The 20,273-nt window shown below is 41.6% G+C and overlaps 1 protein-coding gene across 2 annotated transcripts in view; it reads left to right on the top strand.

The window, feature by feature from the left end:
* The window catches only part of STK39 (serine/threonine kinase 39), a 440,397-nt gene that overhangs the window by 3,787 nt on the left and 416,337 nt on the right, over positions 1 to 20,273 (top strand). For both annotated transcript variants that reach the window (XM_026492623.4, XM_026492622.4), the window contains exon 2: positions 412 to 472. The gene's annotated coding sequence lies outside the window, so the exon portion shown is untranslated. The remainder of the gene's footprint in view (positions 1 to 411; positions 473 to 20,273) is intronic.

Genomic DNA, 20,273 nt, shown 5'->3' with positions numbered 1-20,273 from the left:
TCCTTTCTAGGAGAAGAAAAACTCTGAATAAATAATTTTATTAAATATGTGTATACTCGTGTGAAGAATAGTGTGGACATAAAGATGGGATCGATCAGATCTCGAGTAGTGTAGGAGAGGTGTCCTTAAAGTAAGTCTTCATCAGGGAGTAGGTATCACCATTCCCATTTGAGACCAGGCAGTTAGCTGCTCGTTGTTACTGACGGTCCCCCAGGATGATGCCTTGGATTCAACTGCATTCTTGTAGGCCACAGAGAGGAGGTTGCTAGGGTCACTTGTCACCTTTGTGGCAGAAGATCATCTCATGGTGGAGCCTGGTCTGCTGGGCCAGAGGGACTCCCTCCATGGCTGCCTCTAGTCCTTTGTGTCACTCTCGTATATGACCTGATAGTATCTTTCCTTCTACCCTAGGACTTCTCTGCTGTCCAGCGGGTTCTGCTGTGTCCCCAAGCATATACAACAGGAACTGTTGGTAAGTTAAGGCCCTGGAGCCTGAACTTTGACCAAGACCAATAGAATCTAGTGGATAAACTTTTATTCCTTTCCCTCCCCTGCCATGGGACACACACGGTAGCTTCACACAGCTTCCCTGAAAATACCCTGTGATACAAAACAATCAGCTTATTCCAAAGTGGGGGCCCACTCAGTACCTCACTCCCTTATGTTTCCTTTCTTTCTCTCATTCTTCTTTTCCCTCATTCCTGCTTCCCTGAAACTACACTTCCCCGAAACGACTCTTTTTTCTAGAGAAGACAAACTAAGTTAATGTTACTCTCCTATTCATTACCTTTGAGAAGGTGGTAGGATTTCAGGAACATTTTGAAAAGTTAAGGTTGTTGAACAATGGAAAGAGAATTTACTACTTATTTGTGAATCTTGCACAAGTCACTTAGTTTCTAAAAGCATGTTAATGCCCTTAGAATGTAAAATGTGAAGGTGTAAGTTGCGTACCAATAGTGGCTGTCTTGCCTGAGCTATTCTACTGTCATGAGGCTCCCATGATGTAACATGTGGGAAGGGGCTTGTGAGCTCTTCACCTCTCTGCACATGTACAGGGTAGCACACCTTCCCTTTTATCTGTCCAGCAGATCTCCTTCAGGCACTAGGGCTTTCCAAACACCCTCCATCCAAATGACTACCCCAGAAATACAATGGAGTAAAATGCCACTTCATGTCGACCATAGTTGATTGGTTGAGAGATGGACCCTTGGCCCAAGATGGTAACTGAAGTCCTTTGTCAGGTATTAGGGCAAGAATCAAAAGCAGGCATCTTTTTTTTTTCTGTAACTTGGACTCTAGGATTTCAAACTCAGAAGTTGTTAGCCCCATGCTTCATCATATGGATAGAAAAAGCAGAAGCTGGGGCGCCTGGGTGGCTCAGTCGTTAAGCGTCTGCCTTCAGCTCAGGGCGTGATCCCAGCGTTCTGGGATCGAGCCCCACATCAGGCTCCTCCACTAGGAGCCTGCTTCGTCCTCTCCCACTCCCCCTGCTTGTGTTCCCTCTCTCGCTGGCTGTCTTTCTCTGTCAAATAAATAAATAAAATCTTTAAAAAAAAAAAAAAAAAGCAGAAGCTAGTGGGCATGAAGAAAGAGGAATAAAGCAGATCTGTAGAATTAACTAAAGCTAAGAGACATATTTCCACATGGTACCTGAAGGCCAGCTTGTTTCTCACCTTTAGGTTCCATGAAACAGTCTCATATCTTCATACAAAACATTATTCTAAGAATACGTAACTTTAACACTTTGCTGACCTCAGTTCGGCCCCCAGGGGAAGGTTAGTCACAAGAAAGACACCTCCCAAGGAGGCCACTATACTTGTGCAGGAAAGACTTCCAATTGCTGCCCCAGGAAACCAAAATACAATTTTGTATTTTGTATCAGACATGTTTGTAGTTCAACCAAAAAGCCAATAGTCAGTCTGTAAATAGAAGAGGGAAGGAGAGAGAAAAGGGGAAAACGTTTTTGTTGGGGGTAGGGGGTGACACTGCGTACACTGCATATTAGGAAAGTGTGCTTCAGGTCTTGAATATGAAACATCATATGAGAATATACCCTCTTTTTTTCCAGGCAACTGGGAAATATCAACAAAGCTAAGCATTACTTCTCATTCTTAGCCACACACCCAGGTCTTAACCCTTCTACATATATTTGAGTCCACCTCTTAGATGCAGAACAGCCAGTTGAGTTGAATTTCCACTGTGAGTTGTAGAACACAAAACTATAGGACTTGCTCTACAAAAAGAACACAAAATCTACTTGGGGAGCAGGATGTACTCACATGAAAAGCCAGATCGCTTACACACCAGCACCACTCATGAAGGCACTGGACCGTACATGATAAGTGCCATGTACTGCAGATAACAAGGACTTCCTGCTCAGAGGAGGAAGGAAACATTCTGTGCTGAAGAGGTCGAGGAAAGCATTGAGGAAGAGGTGGAAATGGAACCAGACTTCAAAGAATGAGGAGATCTTGAAAAGGCATGACCAAAAGAAAAGCGTGAGGAGGACTTGCTGACACACAAAATATGGCTGAGAAGCTAGATTACAAATGGCCTTTAGTATGAGGCAAAGGAATACTCCAATTTATTTTAGTGAGAACAGTATTTTATCTGGGATCATATCATATAAGTGACTATAGTACAATGCCTAGTACACAATAAATGTTCAATTACTGCAGGTTTTAAAAATATACAGAAAAAATTCATCTATTCCTTGAAACACAAGATAGTGCTAAAAGTAAGCATCCAATCAAACACTCAACTCGTTAATTTTAAGGAAACCTGATTTTCTTTGGGGATAGTATGGAAATATTGCCAAATTTTATTTCTGCAGTCATTTCTCCTGAATATATAACCTTCTTGCTCTGGTTGGCAAAACTATCCTAAATCTAAACTCATTTTCTGCGGTCCAGATAGTAGTCTCTTGGGTTTTCATTTACGTCATATTTAGGGGGAGGGTTGGGAAAGATGCAGTAGGATTCATCCCCATGGTATGCAGGTCACCCATAGCAATGCAGACAACTCAGCATCTCCTGGCATCTTAGGGAAAAGGGTAAGAGCATTTACCTCACAGCATTGGAGTTAGGCTAGGGTTATAGTATTAGTTAGGGTCTGTAACCTGGACAGGAATTAAATATACATTACTTTCTGGAAATTTTCCAGTAAGACTGCTCCCTCCCATGTTCATGGTCTTTTTTGCAAGTGTGTCAAGCACTGGAGGTCTGAAGATCTTTCTCCTCCCTCCCCTACCTTGACAGTTCCTGTCTCTGGAAAACCTTTTTGATACTGACAACCACCAATTACTCTTGTATTCCTAGCTAAACCAAATCACTGGCTGGATTTTCTGTCTTCTCTGTAATAATCAAAATCTATTTAAATGTTAATTTTCCCTCTTGAAATTTTCTTTAACTTACCAGCGTTATAGTCTGCATCCCACTAACATTTTAAGCATGACAAATGTACTATGAAACTAACAAAAGGAAAGTGAGAAACAACCAGCTTTTCTGACTGTGGACTTCCACTTAGGAATTATATTCACCTTAGTTACATGTCTGTAACTTCTTAGATCTCGTCGGCTAGGTATAGTCAACCATGATGGCATTTTCTATGTGTACAAACAGATGAACAGCATTTAGGAGGCAAGGCATCTGATTTACTAGCCAGAAAGCCTGACTTCTACTTTCCACTATGCAAAGGTTTTTATAATCAAAGAGAAACAGAGAACTCAACCCATCATCTCAATTTGTGAGAGGAATAAGTAACCTAAAATATTGCTTGAAATTACTGACTTTATATAGAAGCAGAAATTCAGAGTTGGAAGTGCCCTTATATACCAATGAGTACAATTCACTCTCTGTGCTCATCCAAACTGTGATTAAACATCTCTGATGATAGGAAGTTCACTATTTAACAATTGACCCACTCCCTTTTGGCACACCTATGACTATTAGAAAATCCTTTAATGAAGACATTATCTTGAGGAGTGTACCAAAATCTTCTTGGGTTTCAGATTTGTAAAATAGGGATAGTATTTTTCTGTTGGCTAGATGGACCTAGAACTCAGAACAAGATTCAAATCTAATCACATCACCTTGAACAAGACACAGCACTCTGTATTTAATCACATAGAAGGGCATTAGGAAAACCTCTGAGTGAACTTCCGTGTCACCCAGGCATTTCTGGCCTCTGTGAGCAACAACAATAAAATAAAGTTTAACTTGCCTACAGAATGATCAAACACTGGCCCAGTGTTTTATGGAGAATTTGGTGCTTTTTCCATAGACATAGACATAGAAATAGTGACCAGATATCCCTGAAAAATTTTTTAACAGTAGGCATCATAGGAATTATTTGTCAGCTGTGTAGGACACAGGAAAAATTAAAACTTTTGAAGTTTAAATCCCACAATCTTCATGAATTCTACAGAACATGAAAAACCTTATAGCATATAGGTTCTTGAATAAAATTTAAAATGTAAAAACATGCAGAGAACAAAATGGCCACCTTAGATGTAGAGGCTGAGTGGTTAGCTAGATGTACTTATTAGCTAAATTACTTCATGTCAAACAGTAGTTTTAATTCATTCCACAGCATGGTTAGGAGTTAGCATGAGCCATGGTCCTATTGAGTTGTTTTGAGAAGAATTACAACTGTAACTATGACACCCAAGATGGATGGCAAGAATATGCAATGTTATAAAAAAGTAGGGATTATAAATGCAAATGTCTTTAGGGGCCAGATAGGTAACAACATGGCTGGAACAGTCCAGGTGAAAGAAAGAAGGGTGGACCAGAGATTCTACAGGTATTCAAATTCTCCTTTCCCTTCTTATTTTTTGCTTTTTTGTTTTTGTTTTATGAAAAATAATGGATGGGCAAGTCAAACACACCTGTTGGCCAGTGTTTGTAATCTTAAATTACTTCCCTATCTTCACATCTGGAGGATTAAATGTATTTTAGGAGGAATTACTTTAAAAGAAATACTTTTTTTTTTTACAAAAAAAAAATGGAATTTATCCAGAGAATAACAATCAGGGTGATGAGGGATATGGAAATCTTGAAGAGATATTTAATATATATATTAGGTCTACTAACTTTGGAGTTTAAAGAAAAGTAGGTTTAAATGCTAGCTTTGTCAGTAATAGTCACGTTTTCCCTTAGAAAAAACTGCTCAACCTCTTAAAACCTTAGTTTCTTCACATAAGCAAGGGTAATAATGCTATCTACCACATGGGGTTAAAGTAAAATTGAAATAAGATCATGTAAATTGTTTAACATTTCAACGGTAACAGTTAATATTATTATGTACTGTAACAACAGTGAAAGTTGACTGTTGAGATAATCTGCCTTCAAGGCAGGCTAAATTTTTCACATCTGGGATTAGTAGAATTGACTTTCACTCAGCAGAGAGGGTGAGGACAACATTAGGAAGGGAGAGACGGGGGAGTGGAGGGAGGTTTCAGAGGCCCGGGCACCCTGCTCTGTGATTCCTCATGAGCCATAAACTGATTAGACCCAAACTACTTAAAACCAGTGACATCTTGTGGAAACTTGCAGAGAGACTAGGTTTTGATCCAAGGAGCTTCTACAAACAAGGAACCCTGAGGATATAAGCTAAAGAGAATTTGAGAAATTATGGAGATGGACTTTAAGTCTCAGGAAGTCAAGAAACTGGAATTTTAGTCAAGTGTGTGGAGCAGGGATAGTCTATGAGGACAGATGTATTCCAGTCACCATGAGGGAAAAAAAGGTGGCTGGGAAACATAATATGTGTGTTCCAATAGTGGAAAGGCTGTCAAGTGTGGGTGATTTGACTTGATCTGTGCAGATCCAGAAGGCAGAACTTGGGACAGTAGGCTAAAATACCCGTAAAGCTGATTTCATCTCCATAGAAGAAATCCACAACGCTGAACAAAGATGAATCAGCGGCTTCAGCAAGCCGTGAACTTGCTCTCATGGGAAGTGCTCAGGCTGCGGTTTACCTGTTACAAATGTTGGAAAAGGTATTCCTATCTGAAACTGACTGGAAATTGATGTCTTCTAAGTTCCTTTTAATACTTTGAATTCACATAAAGCACTGTGGAGAGAAGGGCAAGGATAAAACCAGAATCTGCCTTGCCCTAAGAAGTTTCTCCAGTTAGAAAAAGACACTAGTCAGTACACTCTTATTTTAGGACCTCTTCAGTCTTAAACTTCTACACTCTTGGAGGGTAGAGGGAAGAAGGAACGAAGAAAAACAATGGAGGAAAGGAAGAAGCAGTAGGTAATTATTGTCAGAGAGAAGCGCCTTCAAAAGCTAGAGAAATTTAAAAGTTTAAAGAAATGAATCACTTCTTGCTTCATCCTATAACAAGTCCTGCAGTGTTCAAAGGGCCATGTGGGAAGGTGTTGTTAGCTGCTTGCAGGATCCCACCAGAAAACAAAATCAAAGAACTTAGGCCACATGGTTATATTGGCAGTATCTGTTACTTACCAGTTCTCCTCCCTAGCACTTTGAACATTTTTCTGTGATTTTTTAAAAATTTATTTATTTGACAGAGAGCACAAGCAGGGGAAGCGGCAGGCAGAGGGAGAGGGAGAAGCATGTTCCCCGCTGAGCAGGAAGGCTTAACTGACTGAGCCACCCAGGCGCCCCTTGTTATATTTTTAATAGTGAGAAATTAGACATTAGAAATCACTCTATTATATGCTATTTGAGAACTGAGACTACCTAAAATGATTGCGTTCTTCCTTTCTCTCATTAGCTGTTAGAGTTTAAGTTCATTTTCATGTGTGGGTGCAAGAAGGAGGGTAGAATTTCAGAAGGAACTTTCACTTGCAATAGTTGTTCATCATTTAGTTTTGCCTTCAGAAGTGCAGCTAACACAAATGTTCATGTCCAAGTCTAAAATAACCATTACCTGGCAATCATTAATGTACATTAAATTTAACTCTGCAATGCTCATATTTGGAAAGTACTCGTATTTTTAAAAGTCACCCCACTAAAAATTTTTAAAAATACATAAATCTACATAATAACAAAACAGATCAGCCCTCTTTCATTGTTGTATTAAATTTGGTGCGGCACTGATGCCTAGAGAGGAGAAACATATCGTAAATATCCCAAGGAATTAATCGATCTCATTTAATTGAATTTGAGACCAATAAACTGCAATACCTTCTGCTGCCCTAATTGCATGTGATATTGTAAGCAATCAGCGGCATGTGATGGATAGGTCTAGCTGAGATGTTTCTATTTGCCTTGAATTTTTATGATCTCTAAATTCACTTAAACTTTAAAATACAATTAAAATATAGCATAATCAGAATTTGGGGGGGGAAACAAGCTTTCAAAACTCTGCCCCAAAAAAACAAAATGAAAACCAAAAAAAACCCCAAAAAAACAAAAAACACAAAACCAACACGAAGACCAAAAAACCCTCTGCACAGGTGTGAGTTATTAGAAGATTAAGTACTCTGATTTTACCAGCTATATATTTTTCAGAAGGCCTCCCCTGTGGCTGCCACAGAATTATTAACAAAATCCAAAGCCCTGGAACCTAAACGCTTATGAATGATTTGGTTTAAAAGATTTTTGCAGTCCTCATTTGCATTGTAAAATGGACTTCAGCTCTAAGTTTAGTCAGAAGTTTTAGAAGCTTTGACATGGCACATTGCCATGAGAATATTTTCCCTGTGGGGAAACGAAACTCGAATGTGCTAATTAAGGGTGCTTAATATCCCTCAAAATTAATTCTTTGTTACCTGCAGTGATTTAATTATTCCCTTATGGAAAGCTCAGAAATGCCCTGCATCTTTAAATAGCAGTGGGCCACTCATTGCTACTGAGTCAACATCCATTTTGTGGGTGTTTCTCCTACTCATTGGCTACGGCAGTGGACAAAGAAGACTTTAGGTGTCAAAATAAAGCAGCAAGAGGAATTTTCACTGGTGGTTTGTGAAATCACTGTCATTGATGTCATCATCTCTCAAAGAAAAGAGATTGTTTTCCTTGAATAGGAAAAAAATCATTACAGCAACAAAAATGAAGGGTGGGGGAGGGTTGTAATTAACACGAGGTCGTCTAGCTAAGCTCCTGACCACCAGGAGCAGTCAGCCTGCCCTTTCCAGAAAAGTAAAAGTCAGTGTCCTCAGAGGATGTTGGCTGAGCTGAGAAATAACTAACCATATACAAGACTGTTTATTGTTAAGCAAAAGACTTGAGTGTTATCCAGGTAATTACCATTCCTCCTGGAATTCTTCTTGAATCAAGTAGCGCTATGTAGCTAGGGGGCACAGTAATAGCTCTCCATGTAGGTATATATCCTCGGCTAAAATGCCATTTCCACTAGTAGCCAGTTCTGACCACACAATCTGAAATTGCTGCCCAATCCCTGTGTCACCCCCCACCCCGGTTTTATTGCCATCATATTACTGGGGACCAACTGAGATGATCTGGTGCGTTTACTGATTTACTAGTTTGTTCCTGTCTTCCCACCTGGAGCACGTGGGCTCTGGGTGAGGAGGGCCCTGGCTATCTTACGCAGAGCTCTACCCCATCCCTTGAGCAGCCCTTTGGCACCTGAGTAAATCATTATTGAAGGAGTGCAGTGCAGATTTTTTTAATGGCCCACTAACTTCTCTCTAACAATCAAAAGAAGATTTATCCTGGAGCCTCAGCCAGGAAAGGAGCTAGAAATCCTGGGTAGACAGCACAGAATTCATGTATTTAATCAAGATAGTTTTGTGTGGACCCACAGTCACCGGAACACACAAACCTTTGCACTGAAGCTGTCTGCTCAGGCAAGTTTGACCAGAATCAAAGAAAACTTAGTCCAAGTTGAGCCCTTGGCAGGACTTGCACTGTTATTCATTCTCCTGGGCTAGAATGTTTTCAGCTCAACCCTCGTCTGTGCTGCTTCACTGCATACAGATTCATTTTTAGTAGATTTAACAAATACTCGCAGACCAGCCTTTACATGCTTTGGGAATGAGAGCATGCTCAGAGTGCTTCAGGGAAATGGGCAGCTCAGTGCTGACAACAGGACCCCAAACGAGCAGGCTTAACTACTGACACGTGATTCCTATTAATGTGTGCTGGTCTGTCGAGCCCTGCAGGTGTTCTAGGGGGGCCAAGGAAATGGAGTAGGGGGACTTCTTAACTTCCCCACACTCAGGGCCCAGGGGGGTCAAGTGAGGTTCTGCTCACTTCAATTCCTTGAGGCTCCCAATAAGTAAAAATGAGTAATAATAACAAAATGGCTCTACAGTATTATCACATTGGCATGTTAGAAACTTTCAAATTGGGGCGCCTGGGTGGCTCAATCTTTAAGCGTCTGCTTTCGGCCCAGGGCATGATCCCAGGGTCCTGGGTTCGAGCCCTGCATGGGGCTCCCTGCTCTGCTGGGAGCCTGCTTTTCCCTCTCCCACTCCGCCTGCTTGTGTTCCCCCTCCCGCTGACTGTCTCTCTCTCTCTCAAATAAATAAATAAAATCTTATTTTTCTTTTTTTTTAATGTTTTTTTATTATGTTAGTCACCATACAGTACATCCCTGGTTTCTGATGTAAAGTTTGATGATTCATTAGTTGCGTATAACACCCAGTGCACCATGTAATACGTGCCCTCCTTACTACCCATCACCAGTCTATCCCATTCCCCTACCCCCCTCCCCTCTGAAGCCCTCAGTTTGTTTCTCAGAGTCCATAGTCTCTCATGCTTCATTCCCCCTTCTGATTACCCCCCCTTTATTTATCCCTTTCTTCCCCTACCGATCTTCATAGTTCTTATGTTCCATAGATGAGAGAAATCATATGATAGTTGTCTTTCTCTGCTTGACTTATTTCACTTAGCATTATCTCCTCCACTGCCATCCATGTTGCAGCAAATGTTGAGAACTCGTTCCCTATGATAGCTGAGTAATATGCCATTGTGCATATGGACCACAACTTCTTAATCCAGTCATCTGTTGAAGGGCATCTCGATTCCTTCCACGATTTACCTATTGTGGACACAGCTGCTATGAACATTAGGGTACATATGGCCCTTCTATTCACTATGTCTATATCTTTGGGGTAAATACCCAGTAGTGCAATGGGTAGGTCATAGGGTAGCTCAATTTTTAACTTTTTAAGGGACCTCCACACTGTTTTCCAGAGTGGCTGTACCAACTTGCATTCCCACCAACAATGTAGGAGGGATCCCCTTTCTCCACATCCTCTCCAGCAATTGTTGTTTCTTGCCTGATTGTCAATTTTTGCCATTCTAACTGGCGTAAGGTGGTATCTTAGTGTGGTTTTGATTTGAATTTCCCTGATGGCTAATGATTTTGAACATTTTTTCATGTGTCTGTTAGCCATTTGTATGTCTTCATTGGAAAAGTGTCTGTTCAAATCTTCTGCCCATTTTATGATTTATTTGTTTCTCGCGTATTGAGTTTGAGAAATTCTTTGTAGATCTTGGATACCAGTCTTTCATCTGTAGCATCATTTGCAAATATCTTCTCCCATTCCGTGGGCTGCCTCTTAGTTTTTTTGACTGTTTCCTTGGCTGTGCAGAAGTTTTGGTCTTGATGAAGTCCCACAAGTTCATTTTTTCTTTTGTTTCTCTTGCCTTTGGAGATGTGTCATGAAAAAGGTTGCTTTGGCCAATGTCGTAGAGATTGCTGCCTATGTTCTCCTCTAGGATTTTGATGGATTCCTGTCTCACATCGAGGTCTTTCATCCATTTGGAGTTTATCTTTGTGTATGGTGTGAGAGAGTGGTCAAGTTTCATTCTTTTGCATGTAGCTGTCCAATTTTCCCAGCACCATTTATTGAAGAGACTGTCTTTTTTCCACCGGATGTTTTTTCCTGCTTTATCAAAGATTAGTTGCCCAAAGAGCCGAGGGTCCATTTCTGGGTTCTCTATTCTGTTCCATTGGTCTATGTGTCTGTTTTTGTGCCAGTACCATGCTGTCTTTGTGATCACAGCTTTGTAGTACAGCTCGAAATCCGGCATTGTGATGCCCCCAGCTTTGTTTTTCCTGTTCAACAGTTCCTTGGAGATTCGGGGCCTTTTCTGGTTTCATACAAATTTAAGGACTATTTGTTCCAGTTCTTTGAAAAATGTAATTGGTATTTTGATCGGGATGGCATTGAAAGTGTAGATTGCTCTGGGTAGCATGGACATTTTAACTATGTTAATTCTTCCGATCCATGAGCATGGAATATTTTTCCATCTTTTTGTGTCTTCCTCAATGTCTTTCAAGAGTGATTTGTAGTTTCTAGAATATAGGCCCTTTACGTCTCTGGTTAAGTTAATTCCAAGGTAACGTATGGTTTTTGGTGCTATTGTAAATGGGATGGATTCCCTAATTTCTCTTTCTTCAGTCTCATTATTTGTGTATAGAAATGCGACTGATTTCTGAGCATTGATTTTGTATCCCGCCACATTACTGAATTGCTCTATAACTTCTAATAGTTTGGGTGTGGATTCCTTTGGGTTTTCCATATACAGTATCATGTCATCTGCAAAGAGAGACATTTTGGCTTCTTCTTTGCCGATTTGGATACCTTTTATCCCTTTTTGTTGTCTGATTGCTGTTGCAAGGACTTCTAGTACTATGTTGAATAATAGTGGCAAGAGTGGGCATCCTTGTCGTGTTCCTGATCTTAAGGGAAAGGCTTCCAGCTTTTCCCCATTGAGAATGATATTTGTTGTAGGCTTTTCAGAGATGGTTTTTATGAGATTGAGAAATGTACCCTCTATTCCTACACTCTGAAGGGTTTTAATCAGGAAAGGATGCTGTATTTTGTCAAATGCTTTTTCTGCATCAGTTGAGAGGATCATATGGTTCCTGAGTCTTTTCTTGTTGATATGATATATCATACTGATCGATTTACGAATGTTGAACCACGCTTGCATCCCAGGGATGAATCCCACTTGATCATGATGGATAATCCTTTTAATGTACTGTTGGATTCTATTAGCCAGGATCTTGTTGAGGATTTTGGCATCCATATTCATTAGGGAAATCGGTCTGTAATTCTCCTTTTTGATGGGGTCTTTGCCTGGTTTGGGGATCAAGGTAACATTGGCCTCATAGAATGAGTTTGGTAGCTTTCCTTCTGTTTCTATTTTTTGAAATAGCTTTAGGAGAATAGGTATTATTTCTTCTTTGAATGTTTGGTAGAATTCCCCAGGAAAACCATCCGGGCCTGGAGTTTTGTTATTTGGAAGGTTGTTTATCACTGACTCAATCTCTTCATAATTAATTGGCCTGTTTAAAAAATAAATTTCTTCCTGTTTCAGTCTTGGTAGTTTATAGGTTTCCAGGAAGGCCTCCATCTCTTCCAGATTGCTTAATTTATTGGCATATAGCTGTTGATAAAAGTTTCTAATATTCCTTCCAATTTCATTGGTGTTGGTTGTGACCTCTCCTTTGTTTCATTCATAATTTTATTAATTTGGGTCCTTTCTCTATTCTTTTGGATAAGTCTTGCCAGCGGTCTGTCAATTTTATTGATTCTTTCAAAGAACGAGCTTCTAGTTCTGTTGATCTGCTCTACTGTACTCCTGGTTTCTAATTCATTGATTTCTGCTCTACTCTTGGTCAACTGCTTCCTCGTGAGTGGATTAGGCCTGTCCCTCTGTTGCTGTTCCAGCCTCTTGAGGTGAGACTATAAAAACTGCATTTTAGATTTTTCTATTCTTTTGAGTGAGGCTTGGATGGCTATGTATTTCCCCCTTAGGACTGCCTTTGCAGTATCCCATAGGTTTTGGACCCTTGTGTTTTCATTCTCATTGGTCTCCATAAATTGTTTAAATTGATTTTTGATTTCCTGGTTTATCGAGTCATTCCTGAGCAGGATGGTTCTTAGTCTCCAAGTGTTTGAGTTTCTTCCAAATTTTTCCTGTGGTTGAGTTCCAATTTCAGAGCGTTGTGGTCTGAGAACATACAGGGAATAATTTCAGTCTTTTGGTATTGGTTGAGAACTGTCTTGTGTCCCAGAACATGGTCTATTCTTGAGAATGTTCCATGGGCATTAGAATAGAGTGAGTATTCTTTGGTTCTGGGGTGTAGTGTTCTATATATATCTATGAGGTCCAACTCGTCGAGTATGGCATTCAAAGCTCTTGTTTCTTTGCTGATTCCTTGCTTAGGTGATCTGTCTATTGCTGATAATGGAGTGTTGAGGTCCCCTACTATTAGTGTATTTTTATCTATATATCTCTTTATTGTGGTTAAGAGTTGGCTTGTGTATCTTGCTGCTCCCCTGTTGGGGGCATATATATTTATAACTGTCATATCCACTTCTTGGATACATCCTTTAAGAATAATATAGTGCCCTTCTATGTGTCTAACTATAGTCTTTAGTTTAAAATCCAATCTGTCTGATATGAGAATTGCTACCCCAGCTTTCTTTTGAGGTCCATTGGCATGAAAGATGGTATTCCATCCCTTTACTTTCAGTCTGAATGTATCTTTAGGTTCAAAATGAGTCTCTTATAGACAGCAAATGGATGGGTCATGTCTTTTTATCCATCTGCAACCCTGTGGCGTTTTAGGGTAGCATTTAGGCCATTTTCATTGAGACTGAGTATTGAGAGATAGGACTTTAATGATGCCATGTTGCCAGTAATGTCTTTGTTTCTATAGATTGTGACTTTCTGTTCTGTATCACTCTTGGGGCCTTTTTACTTTTATAGAACCCCCCCTTAATATCTCCTGTAGGGCTGGTTTCGTGGTTACAAAATTGTTCAATGACTGGTGATTCTGGAAGGTCTTTATTTCTCCATCAATTCTGAATGACAGCCTTGCTGGATAAAGGATCCTTGGCTGCATGGTTTTCTCTGAAAGAGTTTTAAAAATGCCCCCCCCAACCCTTTATCTCATTCCAGGTCTGTGTAGACAGGTCTGACGTAATTCTGATACCTTTGCCTTGGTACGTGAGAAATTTCTTTGCCCTGGCCGCTTTCAATACTGTATCCTTGGATCTAATATTTGCAAATTGCACTATGAAGTGACGTGGTGTAGGTTTGTCGTGGTTGAGCTTGGGAGGGGTCCTCTGTGCCTCTTGGATATGAATGTTTGTTTCCCTTGCTAGATTAGGGAAGTTTTCAGCTACAATTTCTTCAAATATCTCTTCTAGACCTCTGTTTTTCTCCACCCCCTCGGGGATGCTGATGATTCTGACATTGGAACGTTTCATTGAGTCAGTAATCTCCTGTAACCTACATTCCTGAGCGTGGATTTTTTTGAGTCCAGATTCTATTTTAGCTTTTTCTTCTACTAACCCGTCCTCCAATTCGCTGATATGTTCTTCTGCCTCATTCACCCCGGCCGTCAGAGCCTCTAGTTTTGACTGCATTTGGCTCATAGAATTTTTAATTTCTGCCAGATTCGCTCTCATTTCCACCCTTAGAGATTCTATATTCTCATTAACATTTTCGTTAATACTTTTTTCAAGTCTACACATCATCTTGACCATTGTTACTCTGAATTCCATTTCTGATAATTTGGTTATATCCATATCCATTAGTTCTGTGGCAGAGGCCACAGACGCATTGTCTTTTCTTTGCTGGGAGGGATTTCTCCTTCTCGTCATTCTGATGAGGAGAGGTTACGAGGTTGTCTAGAGCCCAAATTATTGATCGGGACCCAGGCCGTGCGTACTTGTTTTATAGGGATCTTAGGGATGTGGGCTTCTTGATTTTTCAGCCTACCTTCTGGGGGAGGGGCCTGCCACGCCAATACTCAGGCAACCCTGTTTGGGTAGAGTCTCCATGTCCCCTGCGAGGGGGGATGGGGATGGGCACACTGTGAGCCGGTATTTCCAGGCTTTTGTTCTCTGGTGGCTTTCCCTGGCGGCTTGTTGTGACTCTTCTGATAGAGCAGTAGTGGCCGAATCTCAGCCTCTGTCTCAGAACAGAGGGATCGCGAACCGTTCTCCACTGATGTTCTGGCCACTTTAACTCTGTTCCTGTTGGTGCTGCTCAACCCTGCAGCGTCCTGGGATGTGCACCCCACACCCGGCGTCCCAGCCCTCACTTCCAGGGCCGGCACATCTCTGTCCTTTGTGTTTCTTTTTTTTTTTTTTTTTTAAAGATTTTATTTATTTATTCGACAGAGATAGAGACAGCCAGCGAGAGAGGGAACACAAGCAGGGGGAGTGGGAGAGGAAGAAGCAGGCTCATAGCGGAGGAGACTGATGTGGGGCTCGATCCCAGATCGCCGGGATCACGCCCTGAGCCGAAGGCAGACGCTTAACTGCTGTGCCACCCAGGCGCCCCAGTCCTTTTTGTTTCTAACACCGCCAGCCGCTGGCCGCCCCCGCGCGCTCCTGGAGCTCCCGGTCTCAGTCTGGATCCAGTGAGCGCACCGGAGCTCCATTAGAAGTCTGGTGGTGCGCGCTCACCGGCTTACGGTCTCAGTCTGCTCTCTCGCCAGTGCCATCCGCTCCCCCATGCAGGTAGCTACCGCTTCCCGGTGCCTGAACGCAGTGGCTCCCTCCCCCTTCCGTTTATCTTCCGATATCTCTGCGCGGTTTCACGGCTCCCCACTTCGTACCTCAATACTCAGCGCAGGAGATGTTCATTTGTAGAGATCCAGATGTATCTTCCTGCATCTCAGGCTGATTCCGTGGATGTTCAGGCTGGTCTGGTACCTATCCAACTCGACTCAGGGGACCGGCTGAAAAAGGGGTCCCCTACTCCTCCGCCATCCTAACTCTTCTCAATAAATAAAATCTTTAAAAAAAAAAAAGAAACTTTCAAATTAACATTATTAACCTCCACGAACACAATGCAATATGACATTGCCATCATAAGATAATTGTAAAATCTGTGTAAAAAGCATGAATTCAGGGGCCCCTGGGTGGCGCAGTCAGTTGAGCATCCAACTCTTGGTTTCCGCTGGGATCATGATCTCATCGTCGTGAGATCCAGCCCTGCATTGGCCCCGAGCTCAGCGAGGAGTCTGCTGAGGTTTCACTCTCCCTGTCCCTCTGCCCCTTCCTGTGCTTGCTCTCTCTCTAAAATAAATAAATAAATCTTTTTTAAAAAATTCTTAAAAAAACATGAATTCATAGAGCACAGTGGGTCATGTAGTGTGGCACATATGCTAAAGGCTGACATGGAATGTCTCTTCCCTCTACTGCCAGCGAAACTCTAGAACTCTAGATATTACACCATTTTGACCTGTATTTGTTAAGGTCCAATGTCTACATTTAAGGCACTTCTTAAACAGGAAGCATAGGCTCCCTGAGCAGGTCACCACCCCCTGGCCCTTAGGCCCACATGTGTCCTTAATATCCACCTGTACTTCTGCTACTTCTCTTTTTCTCTGGGCTTTGCTTGTGCTGCAGGACCAAGGAGTTCATCCTGCTGGTGGTGTGCATGTATGTATTATGTCCTCCATTAATCTTAACTTAAACTTTTGGATACGGTTCTCTTTGCCTTCTATACCATCCTAATTCAGTGTCCCACCAAAAACTCTTTTGATCTATGGACTAACTTTCAAGCTGCACACCAGAGCTACTCAGGGGGAAACATAGCCGCTCGAGTGGAATAAGACCATTTGTCAACTGTAGTGAGTTTGAAACAAATTTTCATGAGGTAAAAAGCTTGTTTTATCTCCTTGTGAGATCTGATTTCACCTGTTCTATCCTAGTGGGAAGCACAAATAGAGTCATTTGCTCAGGCTTTCTAAGATTAGCTGAGGTAAAAAGATAATATAGTCATTGCAGGCATCAATTTTCTGGACTCCACACCCTTCTCAGAAATGCTGATTAACTAGGCCTCAACTCTTCATAGAGCTCAGTGAGGAAAATCTCCTCACCATCAAAAAGGAATAACAGATCATTTAGAAAAACTTCATAGCTTATGCTTCGAATAATAGGAATTTGTTTCAGTTCTTTAAGACTAAAAAAGATGAACAAATGCTATTTCAAAGGCCCAGGGAAAAGGCCACAGCAGGGAAGTAACCCTACTTTCATCCCCCCATCCTCCCCCAGGTACCCTTCAAGCCAGGGGCAGATTTATTCTTCTCCCACACATGTCCTTTCACCTTGCAAACCTTTGTCCCTTCCAAGAACGACTGCCAATGGTCAACATTTGGCTTCTGGTTGAGAATTTTAGCATGAACCTCAGCCTTTCTTTTCCTGTGCCATTGGAAAATATCTAGCGAGAGCCCTGTGAAAGAAAAGCCACAAAAATCCAACTCAAGGAAACAGAGTAAAACCTGGAGATGGAAGACAGGTTTTCCATGGATTTTTGCCCAGTGCATGTAGCCTTCCCTTGAGGCTGTCCCAACCAGCTCGGCAGTATGCAAGGTGCGTCCAGAGGTCTTATCCATCAGAGGAGTTACAAGAGCTGCCTGGTATCTGAGACACCCATATAATTCTTTTCAGTCCTCTATACAAAATGCTCTGCATGACTCTCCTCGGCTGTAGGACAAATCCAGCCTCTTTTGTAGGAAATCAAGGCCCATCACAACTGGCTTCTCATCTCTCTTTTCCTAATCCATCTTTGAGGTTCACCAAAACCATCTAACTTTGTACCCATTCCCTGATGACCCAGTCGTCCTCTCTTGTGCCATGTATTTATACAAGCCCTCCTTTTTAAATTCTTCTTCTTCATATTATTTCCCCTGTTTAGAATGCCTTTCCCTTTCTTCTTCCCTTTCTCCTCCTCCTCCTCCTCCTCCTCCTCCTCCTCCTCCTCCTCTTCCCCTTCCCCTTCTTCTTCTTCTTCTCCTTCTCCTTCTCCTTCCCCTCCTCCTCCTCCTCCTCCTCCTCCCCCTCCCCCTCCCCCTCCCCTTCCCCCTCCCCCTCCCCCTCCCCCTCCTCCTCCCCCTCCTCCTCCTCCTTCTTCTTCTTCTTCTCGCAGGATCCATGCCCAGCATGAGCCCAACATGGGGCTTGAGCTCATGACCGTGAGATCAGGACCTGAGTTGAGATCAAGGGTGAGATACTTAACCAACTGAGCTACCCAGGCACCCCATCCCTTTCCTCTTTACCTGTCAAAATTGTATATGTAAGCTAATTCCCATCTCAAAAATCACCTTCTGGAATTTTTCCAAGATCCCATCAGAGTTAGAACAAATCCTTCTCTACTCGGTGCTACCATAGCACCGAGCACCTGAGAGCCCTCTCCTCCTGCTATTTCTTATGTTCCATAAATGAGTGAAACCATATGATAATTGTCTTTCTCTGCTTGACTTATTTCACTTAGCATAATCTCCTCCAGTCCCGTCCATGTTGCTGCAAATGTTGGGTAATCGTTCTTTCTGATGGCTGAGTAATATTCCATTGTGTATATGGACCATATCTTCTTAATCCAGTCATCTGTTGAAGGGCATCTTGGCTCCTTCCACAATTTAGCTATTGTGGACAATGCTGCTATGAACATTGGGGTGCATATGGCTCTTCTCTTCACTATGTCTATATCTTTGGGGTAAATAGCCAGTAGTGCAATCACCAGATCATAAGGTAGCTCTATTTTTAATGTTTTAAGGGACCTCCACACTGTTTTCCAGAGTGGCTGTACCAACTTGCATTCCCACAAAGAGTGTAAGGGGGAATCCCCTTTCTCCACATCCTCTCCAACAATTGTTGTTTCTTGCCTTGTCAATTTTTGCCATTCTAACTGGCGTAAGGTGGTATCTCAGTGTGGTTTTGATTTGAATTTCCCTGATGGCTAATGATTTTGAACATTTTTTCATGTGTCTGTTAGCCATTTGTATGTCTTCATTGGAAAAGTGTCTGTTCAAATCTTCTGCCCATTTTTTGATTTGATTATTTTTTTCTCGTGTATTGAGTTTGAGAAGTTCTTTGTAGATCTTGGATACCAGTCTTTTATCTGTAGCACCATTTGCAAATATCTTCTCCCATTCCGTGGGCTGCCTCTTAGTTTTTTTGACTGTTTCCTTGGCTGTGCAGAAGTTTTGGTCTTGATGAAGTCCCACAAGTTCATTTTTTCTTTTGTTTCTCTTGCCTTTGGAGATGTGTCATGAAAAAAGTTGCTGTGGCTGATGTCAAAGAGGTTGCAGCCTATGTTCTCCTCTAGGATTTTGATGGATTCCTGTCTCACATCGAGGTCTTTCGTCCATTTGGAGTTTATCTTTGTGTATGGTATGAGAGAGTGGTCAAGTTTCATTCTTTTGCATGTAGCTGTCCAATTTTCCCAGCACCATTTATTGAAGAGACTGTCTTTTTTCCACCAGATGTTTTTTCCTGCTTTATCAAAGATTAGTTGCCCAAAGAGCCGAGGGTCCATTTCTGGGTTCTCTATTCTGTTCCATTGGTCTATGTGTCTGTTTTTGTGCCAGTACCATGCTGTCTTTGTGATCACAGCTTTGTAGTACAGCTCGAAATCCGGCATTGTGATGCCCCCAGCTTTGTTTTTCCTGTTCAACAGTTCCTTGGAGATTCGGGGCCTTTTCTGGTTCCACACAAATTTAAGGACTATTTGTTCCAGTTCTTTGAAAAATGTCATTGGTATTTTGATCGGGATGGCATTGAAAGTGTAGATTGCTCTGGGTAGCATGGACATTTTAACTATGTTAATTCTTCCGATCCATGAGCATGGAATATTTTTCCATCTTTTTTCTGTCTTCAATGTCTTTCAAGAGTGATTTGTAGTTTCTAGAATATAGATCCTTTACCTCTCTGGTTAAGTTAATTCCGAGATAATGTATGATTTTTGGTGCTATTGTAAGTGGAATGGATTCCCTAATTTCTCTTTCCTCAGTTTCATTGTTCATGTATAGAAATGCAACTGATTTCTTTTTTTTTCTTTTTTTTTAAAGATTTTATTTATTTATTTGATATAGAGAGAGACAGCCAGTGAAAGAGGGAACACAAGCAGGGGGAGTGGGAGAGGAAGAAGCAGGCTCCCAGCAGAGGAGCCTGATGTGGGGCTCAGTACCAGAATACTGGGATCACGCCCTGAGCCGTAGGCAGACGTTTAATGACTGAGCCACCCAGGCGCCCCGAAATGCAACTGATTTCTGAACATTGATTTTGTGTCCCACCACATTACTGAATTGCTCTATAAGTTCTAGTAATTTGGGGGTAGATCTTCATGTTTGACATGTTTTTGCCAGAAACCATGAAGTCCCCAATAATTAGATGACCCCTGTTTAGCCCTTGAAAAGTTTATGTTTGGTGTGTAAATTATTGTATCATTGAGCTGAGCTTCTTCCTGTAGATTTTGTTGCAGTTTTTTTTCATGGAAAAGAAAAAGATGAATGTTTCTAACCCTGCAGGAGTGAGTTTGGAGATCCAGGCTGAATTATTGTTTGTCCTTAGATAGCA

The sequence above is a fragment of the Ursus arctos genome, unplaced genomic scaffold, assembly GCF_023065955.2.
Source record: "Ursus arctos isolate Adak ecotype North America unplaced genomic scaffold, UrsArc2.0 scaffold_1, whole genome shotgun sequence".
Taxonomy (NCBI): domain Eukaryota; kingdom Metazoa; phylum Chordata; class Mammalia; order Carnivora; family Ursidae; genus Ursus; species Ursus arctos.
The sequence above is the reverse complement of the archived record's forward strand: the minus strand, read 5'-3'. Positions and strand labels throughout refer to the sequence as shown.